The 19,980-nt window shown below is 37.6% G+C and overlaps 1 long non-coding RNA gene across 1 annotated transcript in view; it reads left to right on the top strand.

Moving 5' to 3' along the window:
* Nucleotides 1-17,150, top strand: part of LOC140001398 (uncharacterized) — a 56,971-nt gene extending 39,821 nt beyond the window's left edge. Inside the window, exon 3 of the long non-coding RNA XR_011806615.1 lies at nucleotides 11,691-17,150. This is a non-coding gene — a long non-coding RNA (uncharacterized lncRNA). The remainder of the gene's footprint in view (nucleotides 1-11,690) is intronic.
* The last annotated feature ends 2,830 nt before the right edge of the window (nucleotides 17,151-19,980 follow it).

The raw sequence follows: 19,980 nt of genomic DNA, 5'->3' as shown, positions 1-19,980 counted from the left end.
ATCTACTTGTAGGTCTAAATTCTCCTAAAGCTTAGGGCATTGTAAATACTGAAATAAATGTAAGTCTTCCTTACTTGTCTAATTAGTAGTAACTGTACATGGTCTGAAAAGTTAGCTGTCTTGCTAACTTTTGATACTTGCTCTTGATATTTCAGCTCGTAATTGTAGAATTTTGTAAGCACAGAAATTTCTTTACAAAAAAAATGTTGCCAAACATTTCATAATCTGTTTCATTGTTGAAGTTCAGAAATAGGGTGATGTATTATCAAATTGCAGAATGTATTTAAAAATACATTTGTAAAGTGCAATTATCTTTGAATGTCTCCATTTGTGCAAAATGATTTTGCTGAAAAGAGATTTAGTTTATGATACCACGTGTCCTATAAAAAGGCTCAGTAGAGATGAAGCCTGTAAACAAATCGGTGCCCTTTTTGAATTGCAGATTTTTAAGTAATGGACTTTCCAGCATAAAGGCATACGAATCTTCACTTGTTACTTATCAAAATTGTCAGTTTCCCAAAGACACCCTTTGGGATATATATTGAAATATCAAGCTTCCTTTTTTTTTTTTTCTTTGAAAAAAAACCAACACAAAATAAACAACACTAAACACCACCACTACCAGCAAAAAAAATAGGCCAAGGACATTCACATCAGTTTCACTAAGCATAGTTGTGGAAATGTAAGTCATCTAAATAAAAAAACTATATTTTCAGAAGTTCTTAAAACATTAGCCAAAATAAGACTGGAAAAGAGAAAAGACCAATACAATTTCCATTTAATTATTGGCACTATGCAAGAGAAAATAGTTTTTCTTAATTGTTTTCAACTAAACTGTCACATTCTGATATAAAGTATGTCCCAGTAAGTGACTTTTTTGACCACAATATAAACATATGAATTATACTGGAAAACACTTTGTGCTAATAATAGATTATATGAATCTGAACAGTTTAGACTGGTATGCAATTCAGTTGCAGATTTATTTGAAAAGTGAGGATTCAAATGGAGGGCAATTTGCATTCATTTCAAATGAAAGTTGAGTACAGCCGATATATACAAAATATATTTGAAAACTGTTATTCTAGCCTCATTAACACAGTGACTTAATTCACAAGGGAGTGAAATATGATTAATGTGTAGTTTTGACTTGCTAATTAATTATTTGCCATAGTTGCATTTTTCAGACAAATGACCCTCACCTTTTTCTTAACTATAAGCAGTTACTAATGTTTTCTCATGGTGCGACTGTAGCTAAACCCTCTGTTTGCTGACATCATCTAATCCTGATTTTCTTCAATTCTACCAAATGCTTCCTAGAAACATATTGAGTTTAATCCATTCTGTTTGAAACTATTAGCAACATTACATAGTGAGGAATCTTGTCAAAATCTGTAATAAGCAGATTTTTCAAATCCAGTTTACTCCAGATGTAATTAGAAAAACAATATTTGCACCGTTTTTTTGTCTCTCTACCTCTCTCCAGCTTGATGAATGTAAAATCACACTTCACAGTGGTTGAATTAGGTCCAATTTTGCATTTTATGTTTCAATCAATTTACCCTTTTTCCTTCATGGGATTAAGTTGTATTATAATTGTGGGATTATGAATAGTTGTCTGTGAAATTTCCTTATCAAATGTTTATAATGAATAGTTTCATTTTGGCTTTCTTTTATTTCTTCAGCTGGCATAGTTTAGAGAAAGACTAATTTTGTGAGGGAACAATCTAGAAGGAGAAACTAGAACCAATTTTTGACTCTTTTTGTCCACCAAAATTGTCTTTACTCTGTGGCTAGCACTCCAGCACTTCTCTAGACAGTAGTTCCCATGTTTTGACATTGGCTCCAGTGTCTCCCACCAGACTTTGTGTAACATGAAACAGCGATTACAAGTATTACTAGTACTTGCATAGGAAAGCAGAAATACATTAATGGTTTTTAAACCTAAAAACAAACAATCAAAAAAATAGAAGTTATCTTCTCTACAGTGAAAAATGTCCCAGGACATTATTCTAAATTGCTTTTTGATAACTAGAATACATGGTAAGTAATGTGTTGCAAACAGAATGAAGGTGCTTGAAGAATTATAGATTTAAAGGATCTTATTTCATGTAAGTGAGCTACTAAACTGTTTGGCTTTCATTTTATTATCAGTTGTTAGCAATGAGATGACTTCACAGCAGCTTTGTCATTTAATGTAGAAATAAATATTTTTTCTCATTGTTCATATCACTGACTTTGTTCCTAAATATGAGGAGCTCAGTGTTTATCCACACACAGTCCATCTCTTTGTGTTAGTGGTTGTTCCTGAGAAGAGCAGTAAATGACTGCTATATATGCTGGTGCAGAGGAGAGAGTAGATGGACTAGAAAAATAAATAAATAAATAAATAAAACAAGGAAAATTACTTAATATATTTTGAAGAATCCGGGATAAACTTGCAGTGTGACAATCCTACACAATTTTTGTAGTATACCGAATTACTGTCAGCAACGGATTTACATTGAGGCATCTCAATTCTTTTTCAAGTAGTTCATTTTCAAGCAAATTAAAAGTTTCAGACACCTGTTTCCAAGTAATGACCTGAAAAACAGAAGTTTTATGAACAGACTTTGTCTATGACAACTGTATAAGAAGACTGCACCATACTTCTAATATATAGCTTGGTTAACAAATCTCTCACTCTAGGCTTTACCCCATTTTAGGGAAGCCTTGTTTTATTTATACGCAATTTACTGAGTAGAAAACATGCAAGAATATAGTTTCCAAAATGTAGTCAAATTAATCAAAAAGGCTTCCAGAAGGCTGAGACATATTACAACTGTATTACAGTTTGAATAAAAACATGCTGGAAGCTGCTTGAAATAGATGCTTTTATATATATATATATATATATATATATATATATATATATATATATATATATATATATATATATATATATATATGAAATAGCCTAGTAGAAAAAGTCTTAGATAAAGATGAGCATAATTTCAGTCTGTGATCAGGATATGTTTAATATGTTACCGGTGTCAAATACTGCTTTTGGTATTCTGTAATGACTTTCACAGAATCACAGAATCACAGAATTTCTAGGTTGGAAGAGACCTCAAGATCATCAAGTCCAACCTCTGACCTAACGCTAACAGTACCCACTAAACCATATCCCTGAACTCTAAATCTAAACGTCTTTTAAAGACTTCCAGGGATGGTGACTCCACCACTGCCCTGGGCAGCCTGTTCCAATGTCTAACAACCCTTTCGGTAAAGAAGTTCTTCCTAACATCTAACCTAAAACTCCCCTGGCGCAACTTTAGCTTATTCCCCCTCGTCCTGTCACCAGGCACGTGGGAGAACAGGCCAACCCCCACCTCACTACAGCCTCCTTTAAGGTATCTGTAAAGAGCAATAAGGTCGCCCCTGAGCCTCCTCTTCTCCAGGCTGAACAAGCCCAGCTCCTTCAGCCACTCCTCGTAGGACTTGTTCTCCAGGCCCCTCACCAGCTTCGTCGCTCTTCTCTGGACCCGCTCAAGCACCTCGATGTCCTTCTTGTAGCGAGGGGCCCAAAACTGAACACAGTACTCGAGGTGCAGCCTCACCAGAGCCGAGTACAGGGGGACGATCACCTCCCTAGCCCTGCTGGTCACACTGGTTTTGATACAAGCCAGGATGCTGTTGGCCTTCTTGGCCACCTGAGCACACCGCTGGCTCATATTCAGCCGACTATCCACCGTCACTCCCAGGTCCTTCTCTGCCAGGCAGCTTTCCAACCACTCATCTCCCAGCCTGTAGCTCTGCTTGGGGTTATTGCATCCCAGGTGGAGGACCCGACACTTGGCCTTGTTGAACTTCATGCGTTGACCTCAGCCCATTGGTGGGCTTTGAAATGGAAGTCATTATTTCAATTTAAAAAATGGCTTGTTTTCTTTGTAACTGCTTTCCTCCACTGTGTAAATTTCTACTGTGTTTTTGTGAATCTGTATGTTTGTTTTCCTATATGTGAAATTCTGTAGTCTAAATTTTATGTATAATTTATCAGTACAAGGATCAATATTGTATCAGAAATGGTTATAAAGATATACAGGAGCTTATAGAATTGATAGTTGAAGTTTTATATTTATAATTCTCAAGTGGAAAAAAAGGACCTCAAATATCATCTAAACATGTTAAATGTTGTATAAATAGTATGACTAACACACAAAATATTCTAGTTTTTAAACAAATACAGAGTTATTTTTTGAAAAGCAATAGAAAACTATTTAATGAACTGTGTATAACTGGATGATCATACTGATTCCCAGTCTCAGCTAAACGATGTTTCCTTGGCGTTGAATATGATCCTAAAATAAGTGAAGGATGAAACCCACAAAGAAATTTAGGCTTAAATTCACACTGATAAATAGAGAGAGTTAGGAGCCTGTATGCCTTTGATCTTGTTTTAATCCACTTTTCTCTGGTCGTCAGATATTAAACATCATGGGGCACATCGTCAGCTGGTGTAATTTGTTATAGTGCTATTGAAAGTTAATGGAGCTGAAATGCCAGCTGAAGGTCTGCCTCTGTAACACTTCAGCTAATGTACACAAATCTGTAGAGCTGTTACAAGTCTCTTCCTCAGAAATGCCTTGCTCAGACAGTTTTCTGCTTGCTTTTCCATTTGATGTATTGCATAGGAATTGAGGAAGGAGGGCAGCCTATTCTTCTAATTGTAGCTACCACACAACCAAACCAAATCGGAATTGAAATGCATAAAAAGTAAATTTCTCCTATTCCCAATCCGCCATTCATATTGCTCCAATTAATCTAATTTTGCAGACAGCAAGAAGACAGCTTTAACTTGCAGTGAAGGTCAATGGGAATTGGGCAGGGGGTTGTAGTGGATCAGTAGAGCTCCCTAGTACTTTACCACTACCTTGTTATGACATAGAGATTGTGTCACTAGCCCCAGGACTTTGAATCACAGAATCACAGAATTTCTAGGTTGGAAGAGACCTCAAGATCATCGAGTCCAACCTCTGACCTAATGCTAACAGTCCCCACTAAACCATATCCCTAAGCTCTTAATCTAAATGTCTTTTAAAGTCTTCCAGGGATGGTGACTCCACCACTGCCCTGGGCAGCCTGTTCCAATGTCTAACAACCCTTTCGGTAAAGAAGTTCTTCCTAACATCTAACCTAAAACTCCCCTGGCGCAACTTTAGCCTATTCCCCCTCGTCCTGTCACCAGGCACGTGGGAGAACAGGCCAACCCCCACCTCACTACAGCCTCCTTTAAGGTATCTGTAAAGAGCAATAAGGTCGCCCCTGAGCCTCCTCTTCTCCAGGCTGAACAAGCCCAGCTCCTTCAGCCGCTCCTCGCAGGACTTGTTCTCCAGGCCCCTCACCAGCTTTGTCACACTTCTCTGGACCCGCTCAAGCACCTCGATGTCCTTCTTGTAGTGAGGGGAGAAGAGAAGAGTAGGAATGTCTTTGAGAAGAGTAGGAATGCAAAATCTGTTTTAAACTAGCCTCACAGAGTCATGTAAAAGTTGTTTCCCTGGAGGACCTGGTCATGTAGTTAGATCATGTAAATAGGAGTGTTGTCTTTTTCTTTACACACTTGGTGTACTATAAGAAGACATCATTTTATTGTATCTTTTTCTTATATTTTTTTGTTACACACTTCATACTCGTGAGTGTTAGGTTAAAAACCTCTCTGAGTGAAAATAATTTGATGGTATCCCTTTTTGCATCCATTTCTTCTACTTTTCATAGAATTTAAGATACTCACATGCCAGAAGAAGGGTGTGGCTTCAGTTCTGATCTTTAGTATCTCATCTTTAAAGTCCATCTTCATTAATGTACAAATGCGTTATTGCTTTGACAGAAGCATCATCGCTAAACTTCCTATGTACTCTTTCATGAAAAAGAATGAATTTTTGATCAGATTATAACTATTGAATCAAAGTAGAGGATTGATTTTTCCCATAGTGTGTGTAAAGACCATGAAAACTTTAATAATATAAATTCAACACCATGACTGAATAGAGTGATACTAGCAAAGGATTGAGTAAGCTTGTTTTGTCTGTGTCGCATGTTCATTATCTTTAAATGCATGTAATGTTGATGAAGCCAAAATAGGAAAGAATTAACCTCAAGTGTTTTGTATGTCTTGCTTCTTAGCAGTTCTCGGTATTTCACAGGGAGCTAACACCTTGATAATTAAATTTCTTCCACATCTGTGCAGTGGTATCAGCAGGATGCTGCCATATTGCATATGTTTAACAAATTACACCTAATTTGTCTCTATATTTTCATTATGGAAAGTGAATTCATATTATTCAACAAGAAGTACCTCCATGTCACAAGGAGTCAAGAAAATGCAAAAACAAAACTGATTTTGAATGTTTGCAAGGTAAATGCATTTTAGAAAAGACAATAAAAATCCTGTATAGGCAACTTACAAAAGAAATAATGTTGATATTCAGAGGAAACTGATTAATGAGCAAACTATTTACTTCTGTACTCTTGAAAATATTCTTAGCATTAAAAGGTAGAAAGTAAAATCCAAAGGGAATATAAAACTTTAAGCTTTGATGAGGAATGAGACTTGATAGAGCAGCAGTGAACATGCCACAGAGCTTTGGGGCATAATTCGAGTTACTTCAAATTACAGATTAAATTTAATTGTGATTGTTATCAATTGTTTAGTGAAAACTGTTTTTGATAAGTAAAGCTCCATGGGGTTTTTGGATGAATAAGAGAAGTAAACAAACCATCTCAAGAATAATTTTAAACAGTGGTTGGTTTAAAAAAAAAGAAAGAAAATAAGCTGTCCTCCTGTGGGTATGGTGTAATAAAACTATTTTTCCTCCAGGCAGCCTTAGTCAGTACCCTCTGTCTGTAACAGAGGGACAACTGTTGTTGCTGTTGTTGTTGCTGCTGTTGATATTGTTGTTTTTTCTATTATTATTACTATAATTAATTATGTTGCTCTGAGTTAATGAATTACATATATCCGATAAGAACTGCAACATCTTAGAATATAGTTCCTTATAGATTAAGGATTGCTGCTTTGTTTTAGTATTTGTATGACTGCATCCTCTTAATTCTATCAATTTGCATCCAATTTAGAGTGATGCCTCAGGTACTCGTTGATTTCTTTTCCCTGTTACCAGGCCCCATCCTTTCTGGCTTTAAATACAAACACAACATAAAAAATTGAGAGTTCCCCACAGGTTTTCCTGGTAAATAATTTTATTACTTGGCAATAATCTACATTTGTAATTAGTGAAGAAATATACTGATATAGGCAAATGTCTCACAGGAAGGGAAATAATGGATAGGTGCCACAGTGAGCACAAGCTAAATTTGAGTGGAGAGAGAGGAATGTCTTTGATTTTTATGGACTTTCACATTGCTGTGTTGACAGGCTCAAGGCAACAGCACAGTTTAACAGTAGCTGAGGGCGGGTTATGACCTGAACTAGGGCACTGGCTTGACAGGCAGTAGTAGCTCTTAGAAAGGGAAAATAATGGCAAGGATCTTGAGAGAATTTGAGTCTGTATGAGATGATATCTTAAGAAGTTAAATTCTTTTGGAATACAGTGCTTTGTGTCTTAAGCACAGCCAACAACGTCACTGAGATGAGGACTGAATCACAGGATCATAGAATGGCCTGTGCTGCAAGGGACCCTGAAGATCATCTAGTTTCAACCCTCCCTGCCATAGGGGAGGGATGCCACCCACTAGATCAGGTTGGCTGCATCCAACCTGGCCTTGAACACCTCTAGAGATGGGGCATCCACAGCTTCTCTGAGCAATCTATGCCTCACTACTCTTACAGTGGAGAATTTCTTCCTAATGTCTAATCTAAATCTATCCTCATTTACTTTAAGAGCATTCCCCTTTGTCCTGTCATTATCTACCCAAGTAAAGAGTCCTTCTCCATCATTTTTAAAGGACCCGTTTAAGCACTGAAAGGCTGCAGTGAGGTATCCCCAGAGTCATCTCTTCTCCAGGCTGAACAGCCCCAGCTGTCTCAGCCTTTCTTCACAGGATAGGTGCTCCAGCTCTCTGATCATCTTTGTGACTCCTCTGGACTCACTCTAACAGGTCCACATCCTTCTTCTGCTGTGGGCCCCAGGCCTGCATGCAGTATTCCAGGTGAGGCCTCACAAGGGCAGAGAGAGGGGGACAATCCCCTCCCTTGACCTGCTGGCCACTCCTCTTTCGATGCAGCCCAGGATGCAGTTGGTCTTCTGGCCTGCAAGTATACACTGTTGGCTCATAACAAGCCTTTCATCCCTCAGAACCCCCAAGTCTCTCTCTGCAGGGCTGCTTTCAACAAGTTCTTCTCCCAGTCTGTACTCATGTTTGGGATTGCCCTGACCCAGCTTCAGCACCTTGCACTTGGCCTTGTTGAACTTCATGCAGTTCACATAGGCCCATTTCTCCAGCCTGTCCAGGTCCCTGTGAATGCTATGGCTTCCTTCTTTGATATCAGCTGCCCCACTCAGCTTAGTGTCATCTGCAAACCTGCTGAGTGTGCACTCGATCCCATTGTCTATGTCATTGATGAAGATATTGAAAAGCACTGGTCCCAAGGCAGACCCCGAGGGACACCGCTCCTCACCAGCCTCTACCTGGACATAGAACCATTTACTGCTACTTTCTGGGTATGGTCATCAAGCCAATTCCTTATCCACCAGATGGTCCACCCTTCAAATCCATTATCTTTCCAATTTAGCAATTAGAATGTCATGTGGGACCATGGTCAGACATGATTTGCCCTTGATGAAGCCATGCTAGCTGCCTCAGATCACCTCCTTGTTCTGTATGTGCCTTAGCATTGCTTCCAGGAGGCTCTGTTCCATGATCTTCCCAGGAAGAGAGATGAGGCTCACTGGTTTGTAGATCCCTGTGTCTTTCTTTCTGCCCTTTTTAAAAATGGGATCGATGTTTCCATTTTTCCCGTCATAGGGGACTTCACATGACTGCCGTGTTTTATCAAATGTGATGGAGAGTGGCTTGGCTACTACATTAGCCAATTCTCTCAGGATCTGGGAAGTATGCCATCAGGCCCCATAAATAAAAGAATAAAAAGAATGTTACATATCTTTCTATTCTCGATGCATACTTTATTATTACTATTAATAATAGTATTAATATCGCTGAGCAACTGATACCATCTACCTGGACTTGTGCAAAGTGTTTGACACTGTCCCACATGATATCCTTGTCTCTAAATTGGAGAGACATAGATGGGCCATTCATTGGGTAAGAAATTAGCTGTAAGGTCTCACTCAAAGAGTTGTGGTCAACAGCTCAATGTCCAGGTGGAGATCAGTAACAAGTGGTGTTCCTCAGGGGTTAATGTTGGGACCGGCACTGTTTAAAATTTTTATTGGTGACATGGACAATGGGATTGAGAGCACCCTCAACAAGTTTTCCAGTGACACCAAGTTGTGTGGTATGGTCAACATGCTGGAGGGAAGGCATGCCATCCAGAGGGGCCTGGAGAGGCTTGAGAGGTGGTCCTGGGAGAACCTCATGAAGTGCAACAAGGCCAAGTGCAAGGTCCTGCATCTGGGCCAGGGAAAACCCAAGTACAAATACAAGCTGAGTGGAGAATCAATTGAGAGCAGCCCTGATGAGAAATGAATGTCCCTGTCTACTCTGCTCTGATGAGACCTGGAGAGAATGTTCGGTTCTGGAGCCCCCAACACAAGAAGGACATGGAAGTATTATGACTCCAGATGAGGGCCCTCATGGATGATGAAAGGGCCAAAGCACTCCTTCTAGATCTCTTAAATATAAGGAGGAAATTCTTTACTTAGAGGGTGGTGAGGCACTGGAATGGGTTGCCCAGAGAAGTTGTGAATGTCCCACCCCTGTTAGTGTTCAAGTCCAGGTTGGATAGACTTCTGCTCCCAGGGCTCTATAATCCCTCTTGATACTCCTTGATAGTCAGGCTGCTCCTGACTATATCACTGTTGCCCATGTGAAACAACAGCAGTGGGTAATAGTAAGTGGACTAAACTAGGCATGGTAGTCTCTTGGTGACATCCCTGACACAAGCCCTGAGTAAGCAACACACCTCTGTACAGAGTGGGTCAGGTTGGCATTGGTAAATGGACACATTTGTACCTCTCAGAAGAGAGTTGCCTACTACTACCACTAATTGCCTTTTCTTAGTTGTGCTGGTAAAAAAAATTTCCTTGAAATGCAACATGTTTTGCACAGAAGAATTTGAAAGAATCATAAAATGGGGAAGAAATGATAGTAGTCTACTGTGACAGTTAAATATTTGAAAATCTTCTGCTGGACCTTTAGTCCTGAAAGATATTCTGATGTATCTTCCTTAGATGCTTAGCTAAATAGTTCATCTGCCCCTGTTGAGCCCCCCACACAAATTTTATCACCCTCAGGCCCTCATAATACTTACTGTCTCACCACCTCTGCGTTTAGTCTCTTGTGTTCCTCCCAAAGCCATCCCTGCTCTCTCCTGTTTTAGCTCTTGCATTCTCTCTATCCTTTTTTTAAAACAAGAACTCCAAATTCAGGACCAAACCTTTATCAGAAGGGCATAATGTATCTTGCTATGAATTTTGAGAAATGGTGAAGGTATTTATGAGTCTTATTAAAATGCTTGTTTGCTGAAGAAAACAGTCCTTTTTTTTCTCCTCATTGTTTGAAATTTGTTGAGTTTTAGAAACATACTGTAACAGTAAATTAAACTTTCTTGAAGGTAACATTTACAAAAACAGCCCATGAACTGTAAAGAAGGTGATCTGTTCTTTGCTCTGTTTTATGGCCGTGGGCCTAAATATTAGGGAAGGTCATCCTTTATGTTCTCCTTTGCAAATGCAAAGTTCTGTTTTATTATCACTGTTCTGTTTTATTAGTATTGTTGTTTTCAACTTTCTGCAGGGAAAAAATGCATATCTAGATCTTCTTACCCAAATGTGAAGTTCATATGTGAGTGATGCAGCTAGTCAGAGACTATACAGAATGATCACCCATTTATTCAGCATTGTTGATGCCACGTCTGGAGTTCTGTATCCAGTTCTGGCTTCAGACTCAGAGCTGTACAGTAAAAAGACAAGAGACAGTGGACACAAGCCACCACATGAGAAAATCCCACTCAATGAATAAAAAGAATATACATTAAAAGAAATGTTAAGCTGTGGAACAGGCTGATCAAGGCTGTGGAATCTCCATCTGTAGATATATCCAGAGATTAACTTGACAAAGCACTTAGCAACCTGGTAGAACTTTGAAGCTGAAGGATGAGATGACCTCCAGAGGTCTCCTCCAGCCTAAATTATTCTGCTGTGGAGTGGCCACACCTCTTTTCCTATTTTATTATTTAAGGACAGAATAGCAGCTTTGCTACCTACCTCAGAGTAAGTTCTCCCTCCCTCCCTCTGGGAACTAGTTAGTATCCTAAAAAAAATTCCCAATGGCACCTTGGCAAGAGTTCAGCCACAGGGGTGTATGAAAGGCTATTAAGATATAATTTGCAGCAGATTGTCATTGTTATTAATGAGCACAGCCCAGGGAGGGGAAAAAAAACAGAAACTCAAATCCAAACCAAACTATTAAAAAAAAATTTTCATTGACTTTGTTCTTTTATCTGTTTGTGAAAAAAAAAAAAAGTGAAAATGTTGCTATAGCTGTTTGTCCACGTATATTTTTTCCATCATCAGCTACATATGAATTGTGCACAAAGAGAAACATGGGACATGCAGCATGATTGTTAACATTTCGAAGAAGATAATTCACCACTGTGGGAGGCATCAGTCATATTCTGCTCCTCCAGATCCATGAGAATGAAGATCTGCAGCTCAGAATTCAACTAGAAGCTTTCAGCCTTTGACACAGACTGCCTTTTTGAAGCAAAATTGAAGGAGTTTAAATGCCTGTAGTGAGTGGATCCCTCTGAGAAATGGTATAATTGGTATGGGCACTGGTCCACTGTCTTCCCTCTGCCTGTAGGATAACTGCTACATTCTCAGATTTCGCTCAAGATGAAAGGACTTTGGCTGGCAGATGCCCTCTACATGGAATGCATTGCTATAACCCAAGTCTGTATGAAAAGGAAAATTTTCAATTCCCGTCGAGTCTCAAGAGCTGTCAACGGTATATCTGAAGAGAAATAAGAATATCTTTCTAGCTACTACTATAACTCGTTTCCCCTTTCCTTCTATTCGCTATCATTGAATCAATGCCTGACAGAGGTGGAAAGGAAATTGCCAAGAGCTGCGTTCCTAAGATGGGTACTCATATTCATCACCATTTTTATCAATGGTCATCACTGATTGTCTCCTACTTTGACCCAAAATATTGTTGTCGGAGTATTACAGCATTAGGTTGTGAAAGTAGCTGGACAACACATGGAATATTTAGCACCTCACTTTGTTAAAAATATTTTATTTTTTCCTGTCCTTCTCTGACTTTTCCTTCCAAACTGTTAGGTTTTAATCCAACTGTCCTCCAAAACATACTCTTCTTACTAATTCTTACTTACCCACTATTTTCTTTGTAGTTTCACCCATATTTTCCAATCACATTTTGGTCTTGCTTTTTGCATACTGCAGTCTGATCTCTATTTATTCCTTCTCTTTAGTACTTTATTCATACTATTCTCTTTTTATCTCTATCTGTCTTTTCCCCTTCCTCTCTTTGCCAGTGCTGTAATTATATTTTCCCTTTTTATTTCTCTTCTCTTCTCCGATATGCAAAACTTCTGTCTAGTCTGACAAGTCTATTTAATATCTTGCCTCCATTTCTCTTAGCTTTGTTTTGCCACAGATCCTTTCTAGAGAGGATGAAAATATTTCAGTTTCCTGCTTTCCGTTACACATGTTCTGTATGCATCTGTTCACTTCCTATTTTCCAGTTCCCTCACTATTAATCTCTCAATTTGTCATCTAGCTTGTGATCAATGCTATCTCTAGGTACAGATCAACTCTCAAAAAGAATAAAATCTTGATACTATCATCTTCTGTCTGGTTGGATTCTGTTATATGTGTAGTGAAGTCAAAACATTCAGATACAGTCAGAGATGATGAAAATGCAGTGCTCTGTTCTGTGCAGCACTATAGACTGGATCCTGGAATTAAAGAATGGGCAGAGTTTGAATGATGAAAGGAAACAAACCATCCAATTATCCTGGTATCATTAAAAAAGCTGAGATATGCAAAAAGAAAACCAACTAAAGCAAAGAGGTGCACAAAGTTTCTGAATATAATGCTTATTGCCCTGACACATTGTTTTTGCAGTCAAATTATATGATAGGTTACTTAAATTAAATGAGGTTTTATTTGAGTCTAGCTCAGAGTAGATCTCTTTCTGATACAGACAAGAAGTTTTCTTTCAAAAATGCCGCGATATACAGAGTATCAGAGTGGTAAAAACAGTAATCTCTTTGTGTCCTGGTACTTAATGGAGTGTTAAACAGATCTAATACTGGGAGACCAGCTTCTAAATGCAGTAAAGAACATGTCTCAGATGTGCTTCATTGCTAATGATTGGATAATTATGGTGGAGATCAAAATGAAAGTGAGAGAAAAAGATTTGTAGTGACAGGCACTTTATTGAAGAAAGAAAGAGAGAACAAAGAGTGCATTTCTGTATCTTGGATGGATAGGTCTTACTTTTCTTATTTGTTATTCCTGAGATAGAAGTCATCTATTTGTGGGTTAAGTTCATTTATTTTTTCAGCAGCTTTCTGGAGTGCAGATTTTTTTTTTAATTTTTATTGATATATATTTTTTTATTTTCCTGAAGTACAGTGCACTTTAAGGAATGACATTCACAGAAGACAACTGGTAAAATTCCATCACTAAAACATTTGTTAGGACAAGCAAAAAAGATCTGGCAGTGATGAAAGTTGCATCATCTATCTACGGAAAGGTATAAGCTGCAGATCTCATGCAAAAAGCTTCCTTCTCATAGTTTCTTTAATTCTAAGGCAATCACTCAATCTTTCATCCAGCTAGCGTGAATAGATAAAGTGAACACAAGCATGCTCTTACATCTCTGTAGACAGAAGCCACTCTCCATCATATTTGAAAAGTTGTGGCAGTCAGGTAAAGTACCTGGTGTCTAGAAAAAGGGAAACATCACTCCCATTTTTAAAAAGGATAGAAAGGAAGACACAGAAAACTACTGACCGATGAACCTCACCACTCTGCCTGGGAAGATCATGGAATAGAACCTCCTGGAAGCAATCATAAGGCACATACAGGATAAGGAGATGATCTGAGGCAGCTAACATGGCTTCTTCCAAGGGCAAATCATGTGTGAGCAATCTGGTGGTCTTCTGTGATGGAGTGACTGCATCAACTGACAAGGGAAGACCAACCAAGGTCATCTACCTGGACGTCTGGAAGGCCTTTGATGTGATCCCATGTAACATTCTTATCTCTAAATTGTAGAGAGTTGATTTGGATACGGAATATGGATTTCAAGGGTGGACCATTCAGTGGATAAGGAATTAGCTTGCAGGCCACACCGAGAGAGTTGTGGTCAACAGGTCTATGTCCAAGTGGAGGCTGGTGATGAGTGGTATATGCTGCTATCTCACTTGCATATGCTGAGAAATTGTTGGGCTAGTATTCAGCAAAGGAGCTTAGGCATAATGATGTTCAGCGTAGCATACTAAGAAATTCTTATTCTCCTGCTGTGAGAACGGGACATCTAAGTTCTCTTGAATATAAGACAACATATGATTATAAGAGCATATCACCCAACCTACTCTGAGCTTCCTGCCTTTCTCTCAAAAGCATTTAGAAAACTCAGTGAAGCTGCAGTCCGGAGACTAATGCTACATCACATACTTAAATCTCAAGATTTTGGTGGGTACATCCAAACTGAATGAAGAACCCAGGGGCTGCAGACCCCAACTCTAGAATTGATTTACTTTTTATATAGTCATTGCTAAATATAAAGCATACACAGTTCTAGGAGGATCAGACCAGTGACATTCATGCTTTCAACTGGGTCCCTTAAATTCTCAATTAAAAAGTCAAGTTCTTCCTGCATGCTTCCAATTTATCCCCATGAGTCTTGCAGTTGGACATACAATGGTCTAGGTACAACAGAGGAGACAGAGAACTTTTCTATTGAAAATCCCACAGCCAGTTTGTTCAGACTGTGTAACGTCTGTATGTTCAAGCAAAGGAGGATCTACCACTCAGATCTCCCCTCTCTAGCACTCCTAAGTGCTGGAGTCACCTGGCTGCTTAATAAAAAAATTATGTTCAGAGGGATTCAGAATTTTTCCATGTGTCACAAAAATAGTGGAGTATAGGCTCAATGAAGCTTATTCTCTGCTCATTCCTCACACTGTTGTGAAGGAGATCTGTTTCTTTGATAGTATCTCCCTTTTTGGTCAGTCAACCAGCTGTTCAAAAAGGGAGGTACTACCAAAGAAACAGAGTTTAGCCACCACTTTCATTTACCCTTGAAATTTTTTGCCTTTCTGATTCTTTCACCGATCTTGCTGGAGTGAACTGAGTGAGTGGCTCTGTGTTCCTTAGCTGCCTACTGGGGTTAAAGCACAACAAATACTTTAATCACAATGCACTTTAACTTAAAAATGCAGTTCTCTTATTGAGTGCAAGAGCTTGTAAAACACAAATACGTGATCCTGTCACAATTTAGTTAGAGTAACCTTTGTTAATTGTGGTAAATGGCTGGAATTACAACAAATGGTTGAGACAAAGGCAGATAAATAACATGGTAGAAAAGGAGAAATGAAAAAAAAAAAAGCTTAAATATACTAGAAGTGATTTCGGGCTCTTCTCTCTTGTACCTCTGTTTTTCACTCTTTTCATTATCTTTGGTCACTTGTCTAGATCATGGTTCTTAGAGGTGTTGAGGAAACTGGCAGGTCTATTAGTTCCTTGAGTCCATTGATTCCCATTCTTTCTTTAAGGTCACTGTCAAGAAGATATAAGAGATGGTAAAGCTCTTTGGCTTCTGAAGTGCTGGTTTAATACATTCTTCTAGAAGATGTCCAATTAGATGCTTTAAATCTACAGCTACAATACCATATCAAAATGGTTTTAAGCCTTGAGCTGGCCATTTTATTTCTTCCTCCCTGAGTGGTAAACAGAAATAACTCTTTGAGAAGAATTGAGAAAAGTACATGTGTACAGTGAAGAACAGAACCACTGATGGCTGTATTTTTCCTAATCACTGTGTCAATAAACTTCTGGAAATGATTTCTATTTCTTCCTCAAATATTCAATTTTCTTATCAAGGTTTTGTCGTGAATCTAAACGTGATTCTTAAGCATAGGATCCTTCAGTCATTTCCCAAAGTATTATGTCACATTTTTGAATCATCGTACTGTAAGCTTCTGAGAATATGCAGATGTGAAAACATTGCAGAAAGAACAGTTTTATAGTTTAGGACTCTAATGACAGAATACTGCTGCCTGATCTTCCATTTAAAAATAAAGTTGCAAATGGCTTAGTTACATTTAAATTTATATTCAAGTGGTCTAAAATATTAATCCTAAAATTAAGAGCTAATTTAATAATTGATTAAATGAGCACATGATCTGCTCCAACACACTAGGAGATCAGTATTAATACAACGTTGATAATTTTATGTAAAGTCTAGTCACACCCTTCATTAAGATATGTTGACAGAGAAATTCATTTACTTGGAGAGCTACCAGGATTCAAAATGTAACTGTTAGAAATCTAGTATAATACGTTGTAATTTAACAGTAAGTAAGACTGTGGGCAAAGTGATTAACTGGAATTAAGATGTCTTTGCACCTGTAAGACTATCCTACTTTTTATCTGAAAATGAGTACTGCTTTGATGTTAGGCAAAGCATTTATCTGGTAGCTCATGGTGTGTACTGCACACTATAATTAGCAAGATTAATGCTTTGTTTTAATTGCTTCAAGCCTTGCATCAAACCGCAAGGAAGACTACCCAAATGACTGAAACAGGTTTATTTTTCTTGTCATCAATTTTTGTTTGGAAAATAGTTTCTCACTGAAGAAACTGAAGATGAGAAGAGAAAACAAGGGCCACTTTCTTACCAAATATGTTTGCTTGAGGTAATAGTTCAGAAAATACTATAACAGCAACAGTTTTATTCATAGAATCTTATGTAAATGGTAATTTACACAAAGTGAGGTATTCATGTATTAGGCATATCAAGTATTTAATTGAATATTTATTTAAAACAGCCACTAATGACTGTTTTTACTTATTTTTATTTTTATTTTTATTTTTATTTTTATTTTTATTTTTATTTTTATTTTTATTTTTATTTTTATTTTTATTTTTATTTTTATTTTTATTTTTATTTTTATTTTGTTTATTTTTATGTTTATTATTTTTATTTTTATTTTTATTTTTATTTTTATTTTTATTTTTATTTTTATTCTTTTGTAATATCTGTTTATATGACTGGAAATTGTAGTGTTTGGGGGAAGCTCGAGTACTATATATGTGTATATACATGTATATGCGTTTTGTGTGTTTGAAGCTGCAGTACTAACTGCAGCTTCAAAATTCAAGTAAATAACAGCTATTATTACATCCTACCCCTTATGGTGATGGCCATCAATTCTTTGGACAAATTGAATATGATCAAAGAGAGTTAAAAGACTGCAATAAAATTAGATGAAATTTACATAAGAACATCCCTCCTCTAACTTAATCTGCACAAGAATTAAAGAAAGAGAAGGCAACAAAAGCTCCAGGAATTTTCCTCAGAAGACTTGTAGATACTTGCTTTTTACAGACCTATGCATTTAAAATAAGGTGAATGGATAAAATCCCCTGACTAATACAAATTCACCCTGTCTGCTTGGGAGGGAAAAGCATCCAAGAGGATTGTCACATCTATTGTGCATTAAGTGAAATATTTCATGTCTTACTTCTGTGTAATCAAAATTGCTTTTGCCTAAATGTAAACCTTGCTTCATTTATACTCTATCACTTTTATTCAAAGCAGTTCTTCTTTATCTTCTCTCCATAACAGGAAATAATATAAGAAAATGTAATTTATTCAGGAATTTATTCAGGACTGTAACACTTACCAAAGTTTTTAGATCAATAAATTTAGCTTTCACGATGCAATCTAAAAGGGATTTGCTATGTTGTATGCATGAAAAATGCCTTGTTTAATAATCATTCTGATATTATATTGTTCTAAATGCAAAGCTTGATGTAACTGTGCTATTAAAATCTATTCCAAAGAACATCCCAGGGGTGTCTCTTGTCATTTTGACAGAAGCTTGTGCATAAATTTCCAGCTATAGAGAAACATTCTAAATAGCTGTTGTCCTGAAGCAGCTGAATAGTTCTCATGAGTCCTTCCAAGGTTTATAAAGAGTTTCAGAAATAGCTTTTTTTTTTTTTTTTTTTTTTTCTGTGTTATATGAATTAAAACACACAATTCTACCTATGATTTAGTGAATCTGTACACAGAAGTCCCAAACCCTATAGTATTTCAATGAAGACCCCACAGATTAGAATGGAATCCTGAGAGCAGTAGAAATTAATTAATTCTTTTTGAGTTTTTGTTGTAATTCAAGTTGTATGCAACCTAATTATATATCCCAAAGGAAACCCCTTTTTATGTACCCAGCTGGGCTTAATCCAGCAAGACACACATCCTTATAAAGTCAAGCAAGATCTCAGCTGACATAAATTTGGAATACAAGTTCTGTCTTGGTATATTTTTAAACAGTTAAAACTACCAAGAAATAACTGTTTATAATTACTCTTCTACAATTTGTGTATGGGATGACACAAATAAGAAACCTATGGTTGTGTTAGCAGCGTTTCATCATCAATGAAAAATGTCAAGCATCCATGCTTACATGCAAGTTGCGTGCTTTGGCAACAACAATTATGAAAACCATTGCTAATTTATTTCACCAAGTATCAAAATGCTACTCTGGACCAGTAGGTCTGGGGTTTCCCTGGGTAAGAGGAGTTATCCTCTTTGGAATTCTTCAGAGAGTAAAAAATAAACAGATGTGCAGCTTTTCCTGCAGAGTATTTAGGCCAAACCTACACAGTCTTGTTAAAGACTGAATATATATCTGTTTCCTCAGATCCACAACCATTCTATGAATACCTAGTTCAAGGAATAGGTGAACTGTTAAGGGTGACATTTTTTTTTTCCTTAATTTATTTTTAATTATTATTATATGACTGTTGTTTTGCCTTTCCATTATAACCTTTCATTCATTTCATTTCTCTTGTCTGTAATCCTATTTCCTTCTTCTTTAATCCTCACACACTGAGATGCACTGCTTAGCACTCTATCAAGTCTGCATGGAAATCCTCTGGTTAGCTGATGTGGATCATGTGGCTGCCAGGATGGTTTGACAGAAGTCATGCATGTTAAATTTAGTTCTATATACAGCTGCACATTATATATTGTGTTTCAGGGAAAAGCAAATCAAATGAAGTCCAAAGGCATTTAATTACTTAATAATGTGATTATGTCAGAATAAGTGAACTACACATTGAGAATCAACAATACAATAGATAAATGTGATCTTAGACACTTACAAAATATTAATAAACACCTAAAATTTTCTGAACACTCTTTTATAGCCAATGGACCGACACTACAACTCACCCCAAATCACACCCACGCTCCCTAGCCACTCCACGGGTCTGAGTGTGCCCCTTGCACCCCTCTTGCAGGCAGTGCTGGTGCTCCAGCTCCAGGGCTGCCCCTGCCATCCCTGCGCCTGCTGCCCAGTGTTGGTGCCAGTGCACAGCCACTGCCAGTACACAGGCCCTGGCTGTGTGACCTATACTGCTGAAGTTTGCTTCCCGGCATCTCTTATGCCTGATAAATCTTCACATTTCTTCCAAGCCTCTTTTCAAGCTGACTCCATTGTTTTGTGTTTGCTTTTATTTATGTATTTATTTATGTATTAATTAATTAATTTATTTATTTATTATCCAAAAGTCTCTTGGTAACCCCCTGGTAATTGCT

This window comes from Anas platyrhynchos, chromosome 1 (genome assembly GCF_047663525.1).
Source record: "Anas platyrhynchos isolate ZD024472 breed Pekin duck chromosome 1, IASCAAS_PekinDuck_T2T, whole genome shotgun sequence".
Taxonomy (NCBI): domain Eukaryota; kingdom Metazoa; phylum Chordata; class Aves; order Anseriformes; family Anatidae; genus Anas; species Anas platyrhynchos.
This window is presented reverse-complemented; position numbering and strand designations above follow the sequence as displayed.